Source organism: Solanum verrucosum, unplaced genomic scaffold, assembly GCF_900185275.1.
Source record: "Solanum verrucosum unplaced genomic scaffold, falcon-dt-bn FXZP01000056.1, whole genome shotgun sequence".
Classification (NCBI taxonomy): domain Eukaryota; kingdom Viridiplantae; phylum Streptophyta; class Magnoliopsida; order Solanales; family Solanaceae; genus Solanum; species Solanum verrucosum.
This window is the reverse complement of record NW_026020072.1, coordinates 552,873-567,585: the sequence shown is the minus strand read 5'-3', so window position 1 is coordinate 567,585 and position 14,713 is coordinate 552,873. Positions and strand designations below refer to the sequence as shown.

General features: G+C 36.7%; 1 protein-coding gene and 1 pseudogene across 2 annotated transcripts in view; both read left to right on the top strand.

Annotated features, from left to right (window-relative positions):
• The window catches only part of LOC125823898 (uncharacterized), an 897,951-nt gene that overhangs the window by 427,677 nt on the left and 455,561 nt on the right, over positions 1-14,713 (top strand). The window lies entirely within an intron of this gene.
• Positions 9,448-11,248, top strand: LOC125823910 (probable methyltransferase At1g29790; annotated as a pseudogene).

The following is a 14,713-nucleotide window of genomic DNA, read 5'->3' as shown; positions in this document are numbered from 1 at the left end:
TTCTTCCAGATTTCCTTCTAGCCTATGTTGCTTAGTTTTCCAGCTCGCATACTCGTACATTCAATGTACTGATACCAGTTGGCCTGCATCATATGACGATGCAGATACAGGTACCCCGGATCAGCATCCTGCACGTCGTTGATCTAGCTGAGCACTCCAGAGTCAGTGGTGAGCCTCCTTGCATTCCAGAGGACTCAATTATTTTGTGTTCTTAGTTATGTTTTATTAGGGTGTTGCGGGGTCTGTCCCAACATCCATCTCAGTATTTTAGAGGCTTCATAGATAGTTAGTCAGTTAGTTTTGAGTCTCTCATCTATGTATATATGTAAATATTCTATTTTGAGATTCGAGTTGCCTTTGTGGCCATCTTATATAAGTTAAGTTGTTTTGTAACCTTGCATTTGCATTGAGCTATTCTGTTGAGTTAGGTTTCCGCTGAGTTAAGAAAGTCAGCCAAGGGTTTGCTTGGGGCCAGAAATGGTCTCCGGGTGCCAGTCCCACTCAGGGTGTAGGCTCGGGGAGTGACAGACCCGACCTCGACTCTCAACCTGTAACCTGACTCTGACACCCAACTTTGAACACCACCCCGACACATGACTCAAGATTCGACCATGAATACTTAACTAGAACCCGACACTAAATTTAGATTCTACCCCAATCTAATCTGGGACCTAAGAGTTGGGTCTCGAATCAAGGTCGAGAGTTTGGTCCGTAATTGAGAATCAGGAGTCAAATTTTGAATTAGTATAGGAAATCAGTACCCGAGAATGAAAGTTAAGGTGTGAGATTTAAAAAGAATTTTGGAAAATGTTTTCCTTATTTTTTCGGAGGTAAGTCATTTTCTTAAATATGAGGAAAATAAATTTATTTGGAAAACATTTTTCAAAACATTTAAGCCAACCAAACATGAGAAAATTGAAAAACATTTTTTAGAAATTATTTTTCTTCATACCAAACAGACCCTTAATGATTGAAAATATGAATAATTTAAAATTAAGATTTTCATTAAGTGCAATTAAATGAGGGCTTAGTAATATCGTGTGTCTGACCTACAAATTTAGTTATGCTATGAAAGGAAAAGTAATTATTTTTTACAAAATCGATGCACATGATTGTCTTCTATTTTCATAGTACAAAGAGTTTTGAATTTGAATAAATAATATGATAATTTTTACATTATTTTTTTTACATTTTTATCTAATAAGTGATACTCCCTCCGTCCCAATCTATGTGACACCGTTTAGATTTCTAGATTCAAACAAGTCTATGTTTCACCGTGAATTTTTCATATATCTTTTAAGTATTTTGAATTGTCAATTATTGTGACTTATAGTTATTTTTACGTAGTTTACTAATATATAAATTTCATTTCAAAAAATTTGAAGATTCTATGCGCAAATTCCCGATCAAACTTAAGCTATTCGATTCTCGAAAAATGAAAAGTGCCACACAAATTGCGACAGAGGGAGTATTTAACAATTTGAGAATCAAATGAATTATTTTAATGAGTCTTTGTGAGTTTGCTCTACATTTTATATTTTCTTTATTTAGATATTTAGTTATTCCGTTGCGTTTTGTTTTGTGTAGTATGCTATATATTATCTCAATTAAGTTTAAGTATGTTGTATTATTAAGTTATTCTATCTTTCAAAAAATATAAATCGAAAAAAAAAGGAATAAAAATAGAAATATAGTGAAAAATATGTAAAAAGACAATATTAGACACCATCTTCTTAGGTTTTATCGACACAATATGGAGTAATTTGAAAATTAGTCTAAAAAATTTCAGAACCAGGCGGCGATATTCTCTTGACTTCTCCCCTTATCTTTTAGAGGGTGAAATTCCTTCTCCCCAACTCACGAAATTTTAGGGCTTAACTAAACCATTTCCCTCTTTTCATCATCTTTCATATAGAGTAAGTTGTCGGATTACTGAAAAGGTTAGTAATTTGTAAATTTTTATTATTATTTTTCATACAGTTCATGCCCAAAATTGTTTGTGATATGTTGATATCTGGTGTAGGCTTTTAGTAACTGGAATTTAGGGCTTTAGCGACCAAAAATGGCTTTTAGCAACCAGAACCTCTGCTATTTAAATAGCAAAATTTCAGCTTCAGTCAACTTCAACCTGCAATTTCTTGATCTTGGGAGCTCCGATTGAGGTGATTCAAAGTGTTAAGGGTCCGTGTTGATCGTGGCTACACGTTGGAGTGTTTCAAAAGTGTTGGAGGCTCTCCGTTTGAGGTATATTCCGCTTGAAGGGGCTATCATCTCTCTTTTGTTTTTTTTCCATTGATGTTTTATTTGCATTTGGTTTTATGTGTTGTTCCAGCCATGGAATTGAGCCCCGTTTTGGGGCACAAGCTCGGTAAGGCATTTAGGACCTTTTGATAGAGTCAATTTTGGGATTCACGGTGTGGGCCCCATATTCCCATTTTGACTTGACTGTGAGTCTATTTCCCATTGTTGCGATTTTAGTGTCTAAACATTTGTAATTACATTGTGATTGAAAAATTGATAGCTTGGCGATTTGGAGGCCTTTCGGAAATGGATAGCTCATGTGTGGTGGATTCGGAGCACTCGTGATCGGCTTTGAGGTAGGCTTCCGTATACTTTCTTGATATAACTTCTTAGATAATGTCTAGTATATATTTCATGTAATTTTGGATTTTATTTTCTGGATATTTAGCTTGCCTCTTGTTATTCCATCTTCTCTAGATTTAGTAGGAGCGTTGGGCTTAGTCTGGGTGTTGAGATTGTTGGTTTCCATTTTTGCCACCCTTGTGGTGTGTTTTAGTTGTGATGCCAATACTTGTTTGATAGGTGGCTAGACAAGCTTCTCCCGATTTGAGTTTTGTGTGTTGTAGGGCCTAGCTGGCTTAGTTGTGCGTCGTTCCTTTTGTGTAGTAGTTGGGAGATTTCTAGTTTTCGGAGTTGTGTGTTGGGTAGTTGGCCTCCTTTAGTCTGGTAGTTTATTTTGGTTGCTTTCTCCCTTTTCCTTAGTCTTTTTTCGATTGTGGAGTTTTGTTTTTGCTTGCTCGGCTCCTTTTGGATTTGTCTGCTTCTTATGGTCTTGGGGTTTGGTTATTGCTAGATGGAAGTTGGAGGTGTGATCCCTTGCTGCGCCTGGATTAGTTGTAATGTTGGTTCTTTCTTGCTGTGTTGATATCTCTCTAGGCTAGTGTATGATTTAGAGTATTCAAAGGTGGTTTATATTCTTAGCTTTGTTGGGAAATGGAGATTTGCTAAGAAGGTTCATCTTCAAAATGGGTTTAAGGAAATTCATGAAATCCATGAGTTGGTTATAGTTCAGGATGTGTGGTTTGCTTTATCATGTTTGGTGGCTTGCATAGTTCATTATTAGGATTTGGTACCCCTGGTCCACTATCAACCAATTGATTGTGTTAATACGCCACATGTCGACTTGGTTTCCCTCTGACTGGATGATTGGTTCAGATTCGCGGTAGTAGAGTAGCTTGAGGACTCGTAATGTCCATTTCTCAATAGTTCGTTTGCTTGGAGTATTTCTTTGGAGCTGGGCTTTGTGCAAACTTGTCGTTCACATGATAGGTGTCCTTTGGATTAGCATGGTTAGCTTCAAAAGGTTGGGTTTCAACTGGATTTGTTGGTCTTTGAGATCAAAAGGTAAACTTTGGGCCTTGCCTTAGACTGAGTTCCTTGTTTTGACAATTATTGTTCCTTGATGTTCTTGTGGAGCTTGTTGTCGGAAGGTTAAGTTATGTCAGATTGAAGAGGAGATTGAGGTGGTGCAGGTGATGTTCAGGACGACTAAGGACCGAAAAATGCTCTTGATCATTATAAGGTGTTAGATGTGGAGCATAAGGTTAGCTTTTCGATTTGGGAGTTGGGTTGCATCTATCGTGGTCCTGCGGTTGCTCTATTCTATGGTTTTGGTGTACTTCTGGTCTACTCACCCAAAATTGATTTGGAGGAGTTTTTGGAGTTTTGAAGTGAATTTGAGAATTTTCCTCTTAACCTAAGTTTTGTAATGGCGTTGTTTGATTCGAGAGGGTGTCTGAGGGTTTGGTGGAGCATGCAAACTCAATATCCTCGTCTTTTTGTATCTTTAGGCTATGTCTATAATTCTCAATCTATGTTGCACAAAACTATGAAATTGACCAAACCAAGAAATAGAATCTGGAGCAAGATGAATATGCTAAGCCGAAAAAATAAATGTGAGAATATTAGCAAAGAGAATTGTATTCAGAAAGAGAGAGAAGAGTTATTTCATTAAGCACGAATTTTGGATTCTCATACAAATTGTATATATGTAATGACTAAAATGAATCAACTAACTATTGTTGCAACTAACTTCACTATAACAACTAAATCCAAACAAACCAACATATTCTTAACCAATTTTGCCACCTCAACTAATCAATTATTTAGCTAATTTAATTTCCATTTACTTGCAACAATCCCCCTGACGTAGAGCACCCTTGACCTCTAGGGTTAAAAGAAGGAAATTGTGTTACAACTCAGTGAGGAACTCTCACGTAGCTTGATCTTCAAGGATACCTGTCCATTTTACTAAGACATATCTAACAACTTTGTTGCCCCTCTTCACTAATCTTTTTTCCAACACAGTCTCAAGAGAATGAAAATAAGGAATGGATAAGTTAAACACTAGAGGATGGGTAATAACCAATGGTAACTCATGACACCTCTTAAGTTGAGACACATGGAATGTATAGCCTATAGACCAAAGTACCAATCTCAACATTAATAGGGTAAAGCCCAAAATACTTGGTTTCAAGCTTATTAAAGGGCCTAATAGATACGAAAACTTGTTCGTAAGGCTATAATTCCAGATATACCCATTCTCCAACAGTGAAAGCCTTGTATGATCTATGTTTATTTGCTAGATCCCTCATTCGTTGTTATGCCCTCTCTATATGAAACGTGATCAACTGTGTGATAGCCTCTCTAGCAACCAAGGACCTATCCACCATGTCAACAGAGAACTCACTAACCAAATACGAAAGGTGTAAGAGTGGATTTTGACCATAGAGCATCTCGTAAAAAGTACCCTTAATGGTAGTGTGATAAGTAGTGTTATAATACGCAGACCCCTCCTTAGTACAATCAAATCAAAAACACCTAAAGTAAGTCCCCAATGTTCTATTAAACACCTCTGTTTGACCATCAATTTGGGGATGGTAAACAGTATATTTTTTAAGTTGGACCCCTTGTAGAGTAAATAATTTCTACCAAAATAAACTAATGAAAACAGGATCTCTATCACTTGTCATAGTTACTACCATGCAACTTAAACACATTGTCAAGGAAGCTTTGAGCAATAGCCTGAGCAAGGTAAGGATGTTGTAGGCTTATGAAGTGACAAAACTTGCTAAGTACATCTACTACTACCAAAACAACTTCCTTTCCGTTAGACTTTGTAAGTCCTTCAATAATAAATCAAGGCATATATTTGTCCAAACACCCTCAGGGGAATGTAATGATTATAATAAATCAGGTGAAGTAGCAACATCATGCTTATGCTTCTGACAGATATCACATCTGCTAATGAAGTCCCTATTGTCTTGAATAAGGCCTTTCCAATGAAAAAGTGATGTATTCTCCTAATAGTGGCATTCATTCCTGAGTTCCCTCCTTGAGGTAAATGTGTCATAACTCTAAAATAGTTCTTCTGAAGGCAAGATCATTTCCCATCACAAGTTTGCCTTCCCATCTCAATTGCTCACTACACCAAGTATAAGACTTGTAAGGTTTCACCTGCAACTTGGATGTCACACCCCGAGCCTACACCCTGGGCGGGACCGGCACCCGGAGACCATTTCTGGCCCCAAGCGAACCCTTGGCCTGGCTTTCTTAACTCAGTGGAAACCTAACTCAACAGAATAACTCAGTGCAAACGCAAGGTTACAAAACAACTTAACTTATAACATCTGGCCACAAAGGCAACTCGAGTCACAAAATAGGATATTTACATATATACATAGAAGAGAGACTCAAAACTAACTGACTGACTGTCTATGAATTCTCTAAAGTACTGAGATGGATGTTGGGACAGACCCCACAACATCATAATAAAACAAAACTTAAGAATGCAAAACAACTGAGTCCTTCGGAAAGCAAGGAGGCTCACCATTGACTCTGAACTGCTCAGCTGGATCAACGACGTGTTGGATGCTGATCCTAGGTACCTGAATCTGCATTGTCATAAGATGCAGGCCAACTGGCATCAGTACATTGAATGTACGAGTATGCGAGATGGAAAGCTAAACCACATCATAAGCTTGAAAAGAGTACAAGAGAACACTTACCTTGGCTCTGTTCGACTCATGAATAACTGAACTCAATATATAAAGCAATAAGACATATGCAATATATAAAGCTTGCAAAATAGTGTAAACAACTTAGCTCGTTAGTGATAAAACAATAACGACTCAACTTTACTTATATAAAAGTAATATAACTTTAGTGGGAGATTCTTTAACGGACAACCACCACTATGAGCCCTAGTGGTGGTACAACGTTTTAGCTCACGTTGCCCAAGGACCATCATATACCTTGCCGTGATATAGGACCTTACTTTTGCTTAGTGGATCCACTAGCCTAATCTTACATGATCATCTAAAAAGAATGATACGTCAAGTCCCATGTTGGCGCATGGTTCTTATGGAGAGTTGAGTTAATATGAACTTGTGTCCCCAATTCGGTGCTCAATACTACTCCCAAAAATACTTTGGCTCATAAGTGCTTTAAACACATCTTTCTTTAGTTGAGATAATTACTCAAAACTTATCCCAAAGGCTCTTTTGGAAAACATGGTTCCCCTCTCACTCAAATGTAAAACATTTACAAACCTCTTTGGGAATACTTAGTTCCCTAATAGCTTTTGAGAAATGGACTCAACTTTATGCTCTTGACTTAACTTGAAACTTGGGACTTTTTACTTAACTTGGAACTCTATACTCTTTACTCGACTTGAATCTCTAAACTCTTTTCTTGACTTGAAACTTGAACCTTAAGACGACATTAAAACATTCGATAACGACTCTTGAAAACCTTTAAGGACTTGCTTGGACTTACTTCTTAACTTTACTTGACTTGACTCTAACTTCACTTGACTTTGATACTAACTCGCCTTTAATTGGATTATAGATTCAAGGTATATGATCACACGTTTACGGATGAATTCTTGACATTTAAACGTAACTTGAAGTGTTGGAAACAACTATGGAACATAGGTACAATATCAAGGAACATGCATGAAAGAGTGGGGAATGAAAGGGGTAGGTTGGAGTCTTTGGCGCTCTGCAAGGCGCGGAGCGCCAGCCCTTGAAATTCAGAGGGAGCATGCTGGCGCTCTGCTAGGCGCGCCGCCCCAAGGGGGAAAGTTCAGAACCCCTTTTGGGGCGCGCTAGCAGGCGTGACGCACCAACCACTTGCCTAGAAAACTCGACTTTTCTCCCTTGTTTTGCCAACTCTAAACTACCCTTACTTCAAGGGTTTCAACCCCAAACACTAAGGATCATCAATCCCTCAACATACAATAGATTACAACTCAAATACACAACCGAATCATGTCCCACAACCAACAAGAACTTCAACAACAAAATCAACAACATCAACAACACAACCCAACAACTTCAACAACATATCCAATCTTTTCTCAATAATGAAAATGAGTTTGGTGTGTGGGGGAAAGGATCACCCAACACTAAGAACTCACATACCTAGTAAGGATCACCCCCGACGATATCCACGACGGAACTTGCTTGATCTCCTATTCTTCTCCTTTCCTCTTCTTCTTCTTCTCTTCTTCACTCTCAAGCCCTAGCTTTCACTCTTTTAAAATGGGACCAAATGATCCAAAAATCAGCCTAACACAACAATATAATCCCAAAAGAAATGGCTAGGGAAAAGACCAAAATGCCCTTAAAATTTCCGGACGGATTCCCTGCCAACTGCCCAACTTTCAAAGGGCATAACTCGCTCATACGAACTCGGAATCGAGCAAAATCGGCGGCGTTGGAAAGATCATTCCAAGGGATTTCCAAACATAACTGGAACTACTCCTAACTCATCCTGATCTAGGAGTTATGACTGCTCAAAGTTGGCCAAAATGCACTGATTTCCCACACTAAACCAAATTCTAGATTTTTAATTCCTTCCAAAAATGACTATTTCCGATTTCAAGCTTTTTCATAGTTATTTCAAATTGCCAGACGTTACATTGGCAATCATCTTGGAAATTATCTCCTTTAAATCAGGATCAGACACCCATGTTTTCTTAATCTGCAGGAATAAAGCATTATTGGGAATAAGTAAGGAAGCCAATAACTCAACATTGGGTTTCCTAGATAAGGCATCAACAACCTTGTTTTCAGTAACCTTTTTTTTTTATGACAAGGGAAACCCGCAGCCGCTATCCTTTTGGGTGCGCACAGGGTAAAACCCCCGCTCCTATGCAATAGCTCGCAAACCACATAGGAGAGGTAACCCGCACTAGGCAAGCACGGTGGGACGAGGTCAACCCAGAAGGCAAACCCCAACATGGAAGTCCCAAGCCCAAACTATTGGGCCATCCCGAAAGGTCAATAACCTTTTTGTACTTAACAGAGAAGTCAAAAGCCATTAACTTTGAGATTCCAGCAATCTAGAAATTTGTATGGATGTTCTATTCTAACAAATGTTTCAATACCTTCTAATCTGTCTTGACTACAAAATGTCTCCCCAGCAAATAATGAGACCACTTGGTCACATAAAAAATAAGTGCTAATAATTTTGGCATACACAGACATAGCCGGTGTTTAGAAGCCAAGGACCTGTTTATATAAGCAATAGAATAGCCTTTTTGCATTTGTACTACTCCAATACCTTGCCATTGGCATCGGTTTAAATCAAGAAAGAAAGGTTAGGAGTAGTCTGGCATTGCTAGCACATGAATTGATACCGGGGCTTACTTCAAGGTGTTGAATGTTGCAGTAAACTCATCAATCCATACAAAGCCTTTCTTTTTTTAGCAAGTCATGCAATGGTCTACAAATGGAACCAAAACCCTATGTCAATCCTAGAAACCCTCTGAGTTATTTGATACTGATAGGCATAGGCCATTCCTTTACAACCAAGATTTTCTTTGGATCATTTGAAACACCTTCCAACACTAATAAAATGCCCCAAATATTCTACCTTAGCTACACCAAATGCACATTTCGACATTTTTGCACACAATTGAAACCGTTTCATTAAAGCAAACACATATTTCACATGAGCAAGATGAGAAACCATATTCCTATTGTAAATCAATATGTCATCAAAGAATATCGAAATTGACTTTCTTGAAAGAGGTTTGAACACAACATTCATGAGAACTTGGAAGGATGATGGAGCATTGTTCAAATCAAAAGTCATGACTAAAAATTTGTAGTTGTCTTCATGAGTTATAAATGCAGTCTAATGAGCATTACCTTCAGCTATTCTCAATCGGTGGTATCTTGCTCGCAAGTCAAATTTGGAGAACACTTGAGCAACCTTCCAGATTACTTATCTCTGCCATTGGTATCCATATATCCAATGGCTTCCTTGATCTGACCCAATTCCTATATTTGTTTGAGCACTGTGATCATGAATATTAGACATACCCTATATTAATTTCTTCAATTGCTCCTGAATATGCAGAAAGTTATCGTCCGTTTCTTCTGTTGGTCTTTCTTGGTACATGCTTCGTGCCGCATATCCATTTCAAGGATTGCTAGCTCTTATACCAATTTATGCATGAAATTATGAAATTGACTAATTCAGGAGATAGAATCTCGATGAAGATGAATATGCTAAGCCAGGGAAATAAATCTGAGAAGAATAGTTGAGAGAATTGTATTCAGAAAGAGAGAAAAATTACTTCATTATGCATTAAATTCTTAATTCTCATACAACTTGTATATATGCGGCTAAAATGAATCAACTGACTATTATTGCAACTAACTAACTTCACTGTAGCAGCTAACTCGTTAAAAACTAGCAGATTTGTCCAGCTCCTCATTTCTTAACCACGTTTTCCACCTCAGCTAATTAGTTATTAAGCTTGTTTAATTTCCAATTTACTTGCAATTATCTATATATTATTACAAGTATTGAGTTAAATTTTTGTATAATTATTTAAGGGTTTTTGTGTAATTGTTAATTTTACCATATTAAGAGCCATCATTGTTGTTGCGGGAAATGAGTGTGTGCTCTTCAAAAAGAGGTCTCTAGTAAGAGATTGTATATTTGTACTATAGCTCTTAGGGTATAAAAGTTATGATTTTTCTAGTTTCAAGATTCCAACTGAAGTGAAAACTTTCTTGCAACCCCATTTGATTCCTTTGGATAAAGATTCAAGACTTGGAATCCCTAAAAAGGTGGCTTCTATAGAACATTTTGGTGTGAAATAACTGGGTTTCTGTCTCTATTTATGAATTACAATGTTAATGGGCCTTTTCTTGATGGTTGGAGTCTTGGACAAAAAATTATTTCCAGTGACTTGTGAGTCTTTACCATGAAGAAGATGCTTTGCAAAGACAATTTCAAAGGTATTGGTTTTGTTTCTTTTCATGATTCACCTTGGAAAAATTATAGTGAAAAGATTTATGGTTAGAGTGGTATTGGTTGCAAGAATTTATCTTGTTTGGATGTTAAGAAACTTAATATAGATTGTGCTGGTTGTTTTGATGTAGTAAGTAGTGGAGCAATGATAGTCAGATATATGTTAAGGGTAGTAGGGGGGATGATTTTTAAATTATTGATGCGTTAGGAATGTTGGAAATGGTGGAGGAATTGTAATTAAATGTGATATTGGTGAGGGATTTGGTACATTTGCAGCTAGAATTCTTGAAAGGAATGTGACTATTTGAATGTTTCCCCTAAGTTGAATGTCACTGCACCATTTAAAGAATTCATTGTTGCTAGGGGTCTTTTCCCATTGTATTTAAGTTTATATCATCGGTTCCCCTTTCATGATAAAGTATTAGATTTGGTTCATTAGGGAAATGTATTAGATGTTAGTAGCAGAGGACACCTTGAGAAATTAGAGTTTTTGTCTTTGATATTGATAGAGTTTGGAGGGCTTGAAGGATTATTTTGGTTGGATTATTTTGGTTATTCCAGTGAAATTAAGAAAACGGCATTGACCAGGTTAATGAAACATTTTGGGTATTATGGTAAAAACTCATTTCAATCATTGCTCTTTAAGAGACGTGCAAATTTCAAAGTAGATAAGTGAAAGTGACAGAGGGAGTACTTTCCATCATTTATTTTGTTTATTTTACCCAACCTCCTTTTTTAAAAAAAAATTATGGGTAAAGAATCTTGAGTTTGCTGTGCACACATACGCACCACCTCAGTCTTTAAAATCTTGTGGTTGCACACACACCAATGTCTCGCCTTTTCCACTCCTCCATTCAATCATTATTTGTTCAAACGCACCATCTCCACCAACCCAGCAAGAAAAAAAGCCCAAACAAGAGAACATAGAGATTTGGAACTTCTTTTCAGTCAACCGGAGGTTTACTTTTCCACAAAACATTTTTTGATTTGTTAACTCCGTTGCACGTTACCTTTTGCGAGGGTTGGTGACTCAAGTATATATGATAAATGCACTCCAATAATATAACCGTAAGGAAAGGAAGGTATTAATTTCAAGTCATTTGGTTCCTCGACATTTGAATTCATTGAGTACAAGAAAAAAGTTTAACACGAGCCAGTTCCGAAGTTAGAATTTCTGCACACACTACTAATTGACAACTACACTTACAATATATTCCAGGAGCCCTCAATCATTAGTGGTAGTAAGCTCTCTCTTTCATACATTGTTTACGAGTTCTCATGCATAGCTTTAACCATCAATTCAGTAATAAAAAAATAACTTAAACTATCAAATCACTCAACATGTCATAGCTGCTTTGTCTTGATGTTGAAATGAGTCAATTCCCAATATTGACTTATTCTAAATATTTAAATATCTACTCCTTAAACTTTGGTACTATGTCTTATTCTTTCTTCCATTACTTTGGTCTATATTTAGCAATTACAATTTGATGTGTTTGTATTTTGATACATACAAAAAAAATCCAAGTACTCTGTAGATAAAATGTATAGTTCTCTTAGACAAGTACTATTCTTTGACCAATATTAATTCATGAAGCGGAAATTACTATGTTGAGCAAACCTATTGCTAAATTTATGTTTGTTCCCTTCATTTTCTTCCTTGAGAGACCCCAACCCCACCCCAAAGACAAGTATCACTTGCATAGCATGTGCTAATGCTGAAACTAGATGTCCCCCAGAGATTCAGTGTTGTCTCTCTCCTTCAGTATAAACTAGCCTAGGAGTAGATCTGTGTATCTAAGCCGTGATACATAGAGTTCAAGCAAATGTGAGAACAATTGATGTGAAGTTGTAAGTGACGTTCTTTGTTTGTTCTGCAAATCAACAACATTTCATATATTCCCTTCTTTATTCCGTTTGGTCCCTCGTAAAATGAATTAAAGAAATTGGAAATTTGAAAACTTACAATTCTTTGAGTTCCCTTCATGTGAATATCTTCATCCATCTATTTTTTGGCGAACTTCTAGTCGGCGATATCTATTCCCATTGATATCTAGTTGTATTCACCCATAACCTCTTTCACTTTATTCTCTGAGATTTCTATTCTCTGTTTTCAAAAAAAATTAACAAGAATTTAATTACCAGAGCAACTAGCGAACTAGAAAACAAACATCTGTTATATCAGATCAACTACTGGCTATTAAACAACAACTTAGGGCATATATTCATCTCTTCAAGCTTCCTTCCTAAACTCTTCCTCAGGATCCTGTAAAGAAGATATCTTGTATAATCCTCTAAAGAAGATAACAATTTGTGGATCAGAACTTTTATCCTGGATGACAATATTATTTATCTTAATCCAAATACCGTAAACTTATGCTTCCAAGACCATTTTGTAAATTACAGAAGTAGACTTGCCTTTAGCATGTGCTTGTGCCTACTCCAACTCTTCAAGCCCATTTAAACGCTTGTGCAATCAATCGTTGCTTGTTCGAAATGCTTACTCCATAGAGCTCCAAACCAGTAGAGCATGATCAAACATCTAGACTACTTATCTCAAACACAAATAGACCCTGATCATGACCAACTTTTAAAGAACTATGGATAGTAATTGAGGTAGTCCAGTCAGTCTTTGTGCTAGTCTTGTCCTAAGTTGCCCCATGTAGAACACTTACTGAATGATTCTGATAAGTAAAGTAGATTCCTTTGCCTTTCGTTGGGAACTTTTGTTGTTCCTTTCAATCCATAAGCGATAAACACAGCCAGCCAACACCATTCTATGGACTTCTGTCTTATTGTTTCTACCCCTATTATGGTCAATGGCCCACTGTAGTTCTTCATTCCAATCCACAGGATCTCTCTGGATATCTTGGCACTTCAGTATTCCTAATCAAATAATTTATGAATATGTGCATTTGAACATGCCCAATACTTTACACTTCAGTCGCTACCTAAGTTTATGGGAAAGTGTAGAAAATTATATAATACCTTATAGAGGGGAAGCATTGACAGTAACTAAGTAGAGATAAAGAGGAGATTACCTCCATATTGCAAAATTTATCGATTTTAAGGCCATGGGAGTAGGATATCAACATTGCAGAGCTGCAGTTACAATCCTAGTCTCTTGCTCGTATCTGATATTTAGTGATGGTTTGGTCTGCTTTTTCTTAATTCTTGATAGCAATTTTTTTGTTGTTTTAGGGAAGTTCAGTAGCACATAGAATCATTATTTTCTTTTTCAAAAAGAGACGCTCTTTATGAGACAGATCAAAAAGGAAAGTAAGATACGAAAATTGGAAAGAATAAAGCACCATTCTGACGAGGAAAAGACAGAAAAGTTCACTGTACTCAAAAGTTCAATCAACTTTCTACTTTTTTCTCTCTTTTATATTTCTGTTTACTCCTCAATTCGATGCTAGATCTCCCGCTTACTAGGCATAATGTGTTGTGTATTTCTCTAGCTATATAATTACAGGCAATACTCCTATACCTTATCTCTTCAGCTTGCTTTAGCTGATATGATTTACAATATTAGGATCGTAGCTTAGTGAACCATAAGTCTCGATATAATTGAGATTAACTGGCTGATTACTTAATATATAGACTGTATTTTCTTTTTCATGTCAACCATATCTATATATGCTTGTGAATCTAAGACTCGGATGTGCAAGAAAATGACAGTGTTAGAGTTCTTAATGATAAAAATTCGCATGGTCAGGCGTGGTTGTTGTTTTTGAGATCTCTTATTATCCATGATAATATTCATAATCTCTTAATCATATCCTTTTTATTTTATTCTTTGGACTGTTGTTATTGTTAAAGTTGATATTATTCCACAGAGTTGTCTTAGAGGTATGTTACTTTGCAAAAGCAAAGCCAATTAGTACATTACCAGATGATGTGGTTTAGTCAACATCCTGAGGCCAATAGGAGTTCAGATGGAATACCTATCTTATTCAAGGATGAAGAATGATTTTCTTAATATGCTGAAATATGATAAGCAGATCTACTTAGTGAATTTATTATGAGCAAGAGATTGACCAGTGAGTTTAGTAGCTTAAATACTTCGTATGGTTCGTAAAGCTGTTGGATCCTAGTCTTGAATTGAAATAGGGAGTTTTACTGTAGCAAGTGCTTGGTT